The following is a 10,278-nucleotide window of genomic DNA, read 5'->3' as shown; positions in this document are numbered from 1 at the left end:
TATGCCTGAACTTGCAAGACCCTGCGGGACGTGAACACCCGTTTCGGTTGAATGCCCAGCAAGAGCCCTTCCTCTCGCTATGGGCCTGAGTCCGAAAGGGCTGCCTCCCAGAAACCTTGTTGTTAACGCATTCCAGCCAGACTTCAACCTCAGTTTGATCCCAACCGATGGATGGATCCTCCACCCTAGCCCAGCGGAAGTCCCTGTCGTATTCTAAACAAGCATACCCCCCCATAAGTGTGCTGGGCCTTCAATATTTTATTTGCATAGTATATCAAAGAGGAGGCCAACTCCGGTTTCTTCTCCAACCAGACTGACATGAATACATTAAAACCCAATAACCAATTAGTAATGCTCTCTTCCACTCGGGGTTTCCTCTCCCCAAAGAATGAAGACTTGGGTTCTTTATCTTTAGGCTCGGCCTCCCTCCTTTTTGCCCTTATTAATGAAAAGATATCCACAAATTCCCCTTTCCAGATCTTCTCCTTAACCTCTTCAGCAACGTGTGCTGTCAGCTTACCTGGTCTGGATAGCACCGCATCTGATGTCCCTTCCTTTGTAGAGTTATCCTGAACCGGAACCTTGCTGGGCCCAGGCTGGACATTTTGAACTATGGGAGGTGATGCGACAACAGCGCCAGGTGTCAGGGTGACACTCTGGCTGAGCACCGATGCCTGTAGGTTCGTTGTATGTGCAGCCGATAGCGCATCCACTTGCCGCTTTAGCTCATTTAGTTGTTCTGTAAAGAATCCTCCGCCACCCACGGCATTGTAGGAGGGGGCGAGTTAACAGGTGGTGTACTGATACTGGCTAACAACCTGGATACTTCAAGCAATGTTTGCCTGGATGGGTCCTGTACCGGTGCAAGAAGCTCAGGAGCCTTAGAAGCAGGGGGGGGTACAGGCAGTGCTGTAGGTACTGCTGCGGGCAAGGCTACCCCTGTTAAGGGGGCGGGAGGAGCCCCTGCCTGCGCCGCGGGTGCCAAAGAGGCTAAGGATTTGCGGATATCCGCCAAGACCCCTTCTAACCCTAGTACTGGTGTTGTGCCCTGGGTCACGGGGGAAGGTGCAGCAACTGGTGCGGGAGGTTCTGGTAGGTCAATATGCACCGGTGGACTGGCTACAGCAGTAGGGGCAGCTATAGTGAGGGGCAGAGAGGGAGAGACTGGAGGCTGCGTTCCACCCCTCCTCGCACGCTTGACTGGAGGAAAAGCCGCGCTTGGAGCTACATGGGACCGCTTAGGGCGGCTGCTCCTATCCCCACCAGCATCACGAACGGGTGCCCCCATGACCTCGCCTGCTTCCTCTCTGCCTAATTTTTCTAGAACCAATCTCAACAACTGTGATAGTTCCGGATCATTCCCACTTCTTTTTGGGGCGCACGCCTTCTTAGGAGCCATGATCTAAGATGCAAGGATCCCCCCTAATCTGACAATGTCTAGAAAAACCTATATATATATATATATATATATATATATATATATATATACATATTTATATAATTTTTTTTTTATTTTTTTTTTTTATTTTTTTTATTTGATGATCCTGCAACAAATGAATACAGACACAGTTAACTAGTAGATCAAGTAGCGCAAGTAAGACAGCTCAACCCAGCTAAGACCAGCCAGGCAATAAAGAGGACACTGTATAACCCCCAGTTGTCACCCCAGTTTTAAATCAACATTACCTTCTTTGACCAACAACTACGGGCTTGTGGGGTTTTCATTGACATAATGCAACAGTAGCAAAAATATTCCCCAGCGAAGCAGCGAAACACAGTAATATCTCAAGAGTGAGATATCCCAAGCACGAGACTAATTCTGTAAGGCAGACAGTGATGCTCCTGCAAAACAGGATATTATGAGTGCTTAAACAGAAGGGCAATAAACAATGCGGCAAAGGTAAACTTGAAATGTACAACAAATGGTTCCAAACATGTGTAACATATCCCAAATGCGAAAAGTATACAATTAGCTAAGCAAACCAAAGAGTATCCGGAGTATCTGGTGCTTGAATAAACTTCTTCGCCCCCACGTGGTCCCCCCACCACAATGCCGCCCTGAAGCCGGGGAAAGCCTGCTCCCACTCAAAAAATGCGCCTCCTACGCGCTGCTGGGTTATTTGATCAGAAATACCCTGGCACTGTTCCAGGGACAGCAGTGCTCTCCTTCTCGAGCCCAAGCGCGGCGCTTCTGCACTCCAAAAGGACCGAATATCGCGCCTGTTACGCGCAGCAACGTTAATTAAAAGCAGCAAAAAATTGCCCTGTCAACGCGCCACACACTGTGCCAAATCTACTGAATTAAAGCCCCACCGGCTAGCCCCACGCGGCAAAAATACTTACCGAACCCCTACGCCGATGAAACCTCCACACGCGGCCCTGGACGCAACGTCAGGAAATCCTGGGAGCCCGAGAACGACCAAGGACGACCTCACCGATGGCTCCAGGAAGGAGCGAAGGACCAGGAAACACCGCAACCAGTAAGAACGGCGATCGCGGGACGCGACGCCAAAGAAATCCTGGCAGCCCGAGGACGACCTCTCCCAAGTATCCTGGAAGGCGCGAAGAACCAGGAACAGCCAGCAGACATCAATCGCGGGACCCCGCTCCCGTCCGGCCGCCGCGAAATAAAGAAGAAGGACTTGCCTTCTTGGGGGGGGGGCCGTTAAATAGCCCCCCCACCAGTTCGCGGCGGCCGGAACCGGTCGGGGCCCAACGTGGACCCAACGTTCCTTTTGGGGGAAGACTTCCGCCCAGCGATCTGCGCACCCTAGGTGCGCACCAGAAAGGAGTGCAGGGGCCACGTAGCCCCCGGCTCCTAACGGGCCGCGCCCCCCCACTTTGGCGGGGGCGCTTTACCCGAGTTAAAGGTTGCGTTCTTGACTGACCAGAACTAGGAGGTTCATGGACATCCCTAGAGTATATGCCCAGGGGTGTAGGAGACACAACATTTGTGGGGGGGGGGGGCACAGGGATAGCCTTGGGGACTTTTGATTGACCCTATAGAAGGTGCCTGTTGTCTAAGAGCAGGAGGCTTTGATAAATGTATACAGGCACGTAAAAATGCAGTAGCAAGAAAGAGGGCATGTCATCACAGTCTATAGGTATGCTTTGTTAATTGCATTCTGGGAAGCAATTAGAAAATATGTGGAAAAAAAACATGATCTTTGCTTCTTTATGCACCAAGCAACAAGAGTGGGAGAGAAAAGAAAGTAAGAATAAATAAAATTTTCTTAGCGACATTCATAAACCTCAAAATGCAACTGGATTAATCAGAAACCATTCTTTGTGCTGCTAATAAAATACTGAACTTATGTTTGAAAAACCAAATATTTTCTTGTGCCTTTCAGTTTGAAGAACAAATTATTTTGCTATTGTCTGTGTGTCAAATGATTCCATTATTTATATATATATATATATATATATATATATATATATATATATATATAAATAAATATAATTATTGCATATGGAATTATCCAGTCTTTTCTGTGACATAATTGACCTAAACAAAGTTTTTCATTGGTGGAGTCCAATGAAGTTTCTCTCAGCCTCAAAGAAGATAGTGCAATAACAAAGATGGCCTATTGAAGGCCTTAAACCTATGTTAAAGCTCTCTTGGAAGCATTTTTTCAAAGTATGACTGCAAGTTCTGGCCTTGAAGAGTACTTATACATACCTGATAATACAGTTAACTGAGGTGAGGGTAGCAAATGGTCAATCTCTTGATAGCGAGCAATGGTGTTTTTTGTATGTATCTCTGCCAACTTTTGAGGTTCCAATCCATGCCATCATTCTCTACAATAAGCCCTCAGTCTTTTGAAAGACAAAGCTGCAATCACTCATTGCATTTTAAAGTGTATGATTAATGTATCATGCTGTAAGGAAGTCACTATCCCTTTATTACCACAACAAAACCTTGACTGCCCACAGTTGCTACTCTTTAAGAGTGAGATGTATAAAGGCTTAGTGAATTGGAATTTAGGAGCACCTTAGGCAATGGGACACCAATAAGCATCTGTTGTACTTTGCACTCAATGCAGGGTCACTGCGAAACTTTTTGCCTTTGCCCGTCCTGTTTTCCAAACCTGTTTTTGTTGGCTATTAGGACTCGTTGCACTTTACCATTAATAGCCAGTGGTAAAGTGTTTGTGTTTTCTTCTTTGCACAGGGTAAAACTGGATTACATCCAATTGGCACTTTTTCTTTTTTTAATTCTTTTTTTAACTTGCATGTCCCTTGTAAAGTGATTCTACATGTCCCATGTTGTAAATTAAATACCACTAGTGGGCCTGCAGCATGTATTGTGCCACCCACATAAGTAGCCCTTTCCAACATGTGTAGTTTTAAGCTGACATTTCAACCTGGCAAAATAAACCTTTTGCCAGGCCTAACCCTTCATTTTTAATTCATATGTCGCACCTAGAGTAGGCCCTAAACAGCCCATAGGGTGGGTAGAATGCATTTAAAATGTTGCCATGTGGTTTTAAGTTTTACATGTCCTGGTAGTGAAAAACTCTTAAATTCATTTTTCACCACTGCGAGGCTTGCAAGGCTTGCCTCTCCAACAGGAGAACATTGGGTTACCTTATTACTTTCAGTAAGTGATAACTTCAATTGGGACCAGGTAGGAAGGTCACGTTTTGGGTCTAAAGAATTGTAATTTAAACCCATTTGTAATGTTAAAGCTGGATTTTAAGCCTTAATTCTGAAAATACCACTTTTAGAAAGTTGGCATTTTCTCATCCTAGCCATTTGGTGTCCTATGTCACATGACTGGATGTAGTTGGCAGTTGGTGTTTTTGTATTCCTCCCAGACAGTAAGACAAAGGGGGGGGGGCCTAGGTGTTGGCACGATGAGAGGGACGGAGCGGTTCTCTGGCCCAATTACTTTTCGAAGGGACTGCCTCAGCACACTCACAAATACCTTGACACCAGTCTATTGTCAGTCCAGCTCCCTTGGAGTCTGGCAGGGGAAGGAAGGAAATTCCAGAATCAGATGTAGGGGAAGCTTAGAAGGTTCTCCCACTTCAGATTCTGGCACCAACTATAGATACTGGACCCTCAGATCACCTCTTCAATACACTCCTGGTACTGTGGAAAACTACAGGAGGAAGGCTTTGTACTCCAGTGTACTGCCTTGCTGCTTGAGGCATGCCTTGTTTCTCAGAAGACTGCCCTGCTGCTTGAGGCCTGCCTTCTTACTTGAACAAGAGAGGACCATCACTTTGAACCCTGGACTACCAGAGTGACTCTAACAGTCAGGTGGCTGTCCTCTTTTATGGGTTACAGGGTCACAACAAGCTCCAAGGGCCTCACTACACCTGCCAAACTGACCTGCTGAAACTGACCCTTCCTAGACCTGCCTGAGCCCTGCTTGTCTCTGGTGGAATGAGTTCCTGATCTCCAAGAGATCCTCCTGTGAAATCCTGATTCTTTGAACTCTGCGCGCATGACGTTGAGGGGGGTAACTTTTTCAGCGGGACTAACCTTGTCCCTGTATCCGTCCCACACTCCACCTTAATCCGGCTGAATGTATGAATTTGTCCCGGTCTACCAACCAGATAGTCACAGAGCTTTCTGCTTCTTGGTGCTATTTTTACCTAAACCGTTATAATTTCATATCTCCAGTTCTACTGATAGGATTTTGTAATTTTTGTATCATTTTATTTATTGCATTTTACTTTGTTTTCTACATTGGTATGGGGTTTGCCTTGTGTTGTGTTTTCACTTTAATACAGTTTGCGCTAAGTATTTATGCAGCACTCAGAGTCTGAGTTAGGCCTGACTGCTTTTGTGCAAAGCTACCAGATGGTTAAGCACAGGTTAATTTAGTGACTTCTGAGGTTCACCCTGACCAAGACAGCCAAAGAACTATAAGATTTCTAAGCCCAGCGTCTCCTTTTTAATAAAAGTATTATGTAATAAGCACTGCATTAAAATCTGCATAAGACTCCCAACAACGGCATTTGTCCGCAAGGACACACTCTGGGAATTTTCCTCCGGACCCATCTCACCATAACTTCAGTGCTGTGAGGAATGTGGAACCAGGAAAATTGGTTATTATTCCTAGCCTCCCCACTAAACAATGGGGTGTTCATGGCTAATTACATTTTCAACATATAACTCTGCTGCCATTTGCTTTATCATTGCACAGGAGGGTGAGTGAGGCTACGATACAACCACAGCCAGCTGAAGAATATTGCTTGCTATCTTGTGGCCGTAAAGGGGAGATCGAGGAACTGTATGCACTTGATGCAGCACAAACGATAAAACACAACAAAAAACGTTAAACTTGTGCTGTCAAATCTGCTGGAACAATTAGTGCAAATGGATGTCGCGGTTGCAGAGTTGTCACAAACTGAAAAGCTGAAGATGCAGAAAAACGTGACAAGAAATATGCCTTATGTATGAGATACTCGCAAAATGAGACGCTCAGTGTGTGAGAATTGGAGATAGATGCTTTACAAATGTGAAAAACCTGATGTGAAAGAAAGAGATACATAAAGCCTAGTACTTGAGATGCCATCAAAAACCGATGGCATGTATGTTTGTGTGTAATATGTTCGCAAAAATGAGATGCTGTGTGTGTGAGACGGGTCATACAAGCACATAATACTTGCTGTATGAGACGCAGTGTACCATATGTCGAGACATGCTTGAAGCAATGAGAAATGTGGCACTGGCTGGTGAGATGCTAACAAAAATTCACTAGTAAAATATGCCAAAAAAGATGAGGGTGGGTGATGTTTGGTTAATAAGCAAATCTAAGGTCTCCTTTGGAGCCAGTACAGGCTTTAGTTCATAGAATCATTTGTAGCTTCATGGTGTCAGAGAGGTATGGTGCCTGTATTCTCTCTCCCTTCGCTGATATACATTTGTCTGCCTTACGCCAGTGCACACAGCTATGCACTTTAGTGTACAGGAGTGTGTGTTTGATGTCAAGCATAGGTTTTTGTAGTGTAAGGGTACGCTTCTGTACAAATACTATGATTTAACATAGTTTAATATTTTGACCACTCTATGTATTGTGTAAAGTGCGGTACATATAAAGTTTCAAAAGTTTAGGGAAAATAAAACTTTACTCATTTTTTATGCCTGCCTCGAGGAGGTGTAACTGTTTGGCACAAAGTCCTAACTACTCTTTTAAAATTTTATTTTAAGGAAATAAGGCTTTGAACCATTAAACCATGGATGGTTTCCTGGAAGTCAGAGGTGGGCGAGCCACTGAAAGCTCGTCAGTCTTGAGCTAGAAGCCTGGCTTAGGCTTGGTTCGGGTCCTGTTGGGGTCTTGAACCCATAACAAGCTGATCATTGGCTTCTGCCTGACCCCCTCGCTCTACCCAGGATGTGGCGTTACAGCCAGAGCTGCTGAATGTGGAACAGGGGGAACTAGGTTTAAGTCTCGCATTTGCTCAACATCCTGTGATTCTGGGCTAATCACTTAAACTCCCAATGCCAGTAAACAATGCACATTATCTTCTATGATGTAAATGGTGTTCATATAAAGCACTCAAATATATCTCCAGGTTGAGTTTGCACTATGTTTCAAAACCTGGAGAAAAATGCACTAAGGTCAAAATAAAACTTTAAGATAAGGATGAGCAAATAAATACCCTTTTAGTGGCTGATTTGTACAAAGTGAAACCAGAAAAGTTGAATTAATCACAGCTTGCCCAGTTAAATTGTGGTATCTTAGGCAAATATTTTATTTCACCAATACTGTTTTTCCTTCATTGTCGCCAATGAGAGCACATTCAAACATTTGAGTTGAGACTACCAGTGATAGAAAACTCACTTTTAACAAGTACTTCCCGGTGGAGTGCTAAAATGCTCTTTGTTATTGTGAAGGCTTCATCTTGAGGAAATAAGCAATTTTGAAGAGACATTCACATTTTGTGATGTTTGTTGTATGATTTACATAGCAAATATTTTCAGGGCTTGGCTCTGGCTTGCATCTTAGAGCGTGGGCCTGACCCTTGGCTTGGCTCTCCCTGTCAATTTGTTGGCTCGCCCACCTCCATATTAACCAACTGAGGTTTACTCTCGGAACAATGGATTGCCCACAGATCAGAGAGGATCAAATTATGTTACCGCATTGACTAAATTACACAGCAATAAAAAGCAAATTGTACTGCATAATGTGACACTTTTTGTGATTGTATTACTACATTATATTGCCATTTGTCCTAATACTGTATGGGCAAAGATTTCACCTTATTAGTACAGGCTTAACTCCCAAAGGTTGCATATATGTTGTATGTGGTGAACAGAGTTGTGGTCCTACCATGTGGTTTCGCTGCTCTTTTGCATGCATTTGAGGTGAAAAGGATAGGTTGGTTTCGACTAATTCTAATATATGGATGGATGTGTGTGAGTGCCTTGTGGCCTATGTTTGGACTATTTTGGAATGAGGTAAGGGTACCAACCTTCAGAGGTGAAAAACCAGTGTTTCATGCAGTTAAAAGGCCCATAAATTCATCCAATCCCTCTCAAAGCATCTTCTAGAGAAGGAAAATACGACATGCACTTAACAGTGCAACACGGCCTATAGCACTCATAATATACTTTGATAAATGCAACACTTACCTGGGGGGGGAGAAGAGTGGATGGGCATGGAGGGCTGGGCCATTAAATAATATAAGTTATTGAACCTGATGACAGAATATAACCTTTTCATTAAGGATTCTGATTAAATAGTGTCTTACGTTATTAATGGTTTCAAGGTGCTAAAAAAATAAAAATAAGATTAACATTTACAGTCTGTCAAATATTTGTTACAGCACCTTGGGACTCACAAGGAATGAGAGCTCTATAGCAATACCAATATAATAGTAAAATGTAACTGTGTTGTTCATTGATATTTAAAAGGAAACTTGCATAACCTCTCCTTTGTAGTAGTTTCAAGTGTGACAAGGCACTACTGCAGTGTATGTGTCAATGGGGCAAGATATGCTACTGGAGCCATTCATCCCTGTTAATCCATCCCCACCAAGACCTTAAGTGACACCTTGAAAGTGGGCTGAAGAGAGGATTATACCGCAGGGGGCACAAGAAGCAATAAAAAAAAAGAAAAAAAAAAAAGCCTCCTCTCTAGTTTGAAAGGCCTTTGAATGACCTGTGAAGTACTGGATTCAAGCTCACAGATCAGATAAAAAATCCTTAGTGTCAGGGAAGCTGCAGCAACCCCAGCAACAGGGATTGCCAGCTTTGATTCAGGAAAAAATCAGCAATCCAGTTTAAACTTCATTCGTTTTCAGCGCTCATGCTTTTAATGCGTTAAAAAAGGAGTGAAGTTTAAACAGGGACGGCATCAGGCTGCTGTACAAATTTACCCCTTTTTTTGGCCTCTGCTTGATGGATCTGCACCACACTTATTATGCAAAACCCAAAGTGGGTGACTTTCATTTTTTCAAATCTAAAGGTTCATCGAAATACGTACCAGCTTTTAGGAAATTACAGTTTAAATTAGAGGGTTTTCTTTTCCTGAGATGGTAGATACGTTTGTGAATCCTTTGACATATTCCATTTATTTTCTTTCAGTAAACACACTAAATTATTTACACTGTTTTTATGCGACTGTGTACCTTTCTGTTAGTAACGTATTAAATAGAGAAGAGTTTTAAGGAAAATTGCAAATATTTAATTTTCTGGAATGTTCTTTTGTGTTAGTGCAATTTGACCCCAGTACTTCATATACATATGATTACTTGGGAAATATGGGGGACATTACACAAAGTTCTGTTTTCATGAACATCATTTGTATCTGTTCAGACCTAAGCTTGTTTATTTGATCAGCAGTTAGTTCCGTTTTCACGTCAGACTGCAGGAATGTGCACATGAAATCTTCCACAGAAAGCTGAAGTTATTTTGCACAATGATAGTTTTTTCATGTGTTTGTATTTTAAACGTTCTTAACTGATTTGCTGTACTTGGCCTTGCTCCCCTATCGCCTTTTACCAGAGGGAGTCCCAGCAACCATTTTCCTCTGTCTAGTTCAAAGCCAGAGGCGCCATTTTAGTCATTCATGTTCAAGTTGTTTCAGAATAGGCATTACCACACCTCCCCCACCCTATTTAAGTGCTACTTTGTGGATGCACAGAGTGGGTACCCTTCTTACGTGCCAAAGACAGGCTCATCTGCGCTTGCCCAGTCTGGTCCAGTGCATGCCTTGCTGCCAGACGGCTTAGCAACTCAACGCAGTAAGATTAGCTATAGCTCCAAAAACGTACAAGTGCTTAGGAAGCCGGTTCCTGACACAGTATCGATGCCAGTAAC

At 43.5% G+C, this 10,278-nt stretch overlaps 1 pseudogene; it reads left to right on the top strand.

Moving 5' to 3' along the window:
* Positions 1–2,358: 2,358 nt before the first annotated feature.
* The window catches only part of LOC138293794 (medium-chain specific acyl-CoA dehydrogenase, mitochondrial pseudogene), a 47,653-nt pseudogene continuing 39,733 nt past the window's right edge, over positions 2,359–10,278 (top strand).

This window comes from Pleurodeles waltl, chromosome 4_2 (genome assembly GCF_031143425.1).
Source record: "Pleurodeles waltl isolate 20211129_DDA chromosome 4_2, aPleWal1.hap1.20221129, whole genome shotgun sequence".
In the NCBI taxonomy this organism is placed as follows: domain Eukaryota; kingdom Metazoa; phylum Chordata; class Amphibia; order Caudata; family Salamandridae; genus Pleurodeles; species Pleurodeles waltl.
This window is presented reverse-complemented; position numbering and strand designations above follow the sequence as displayed.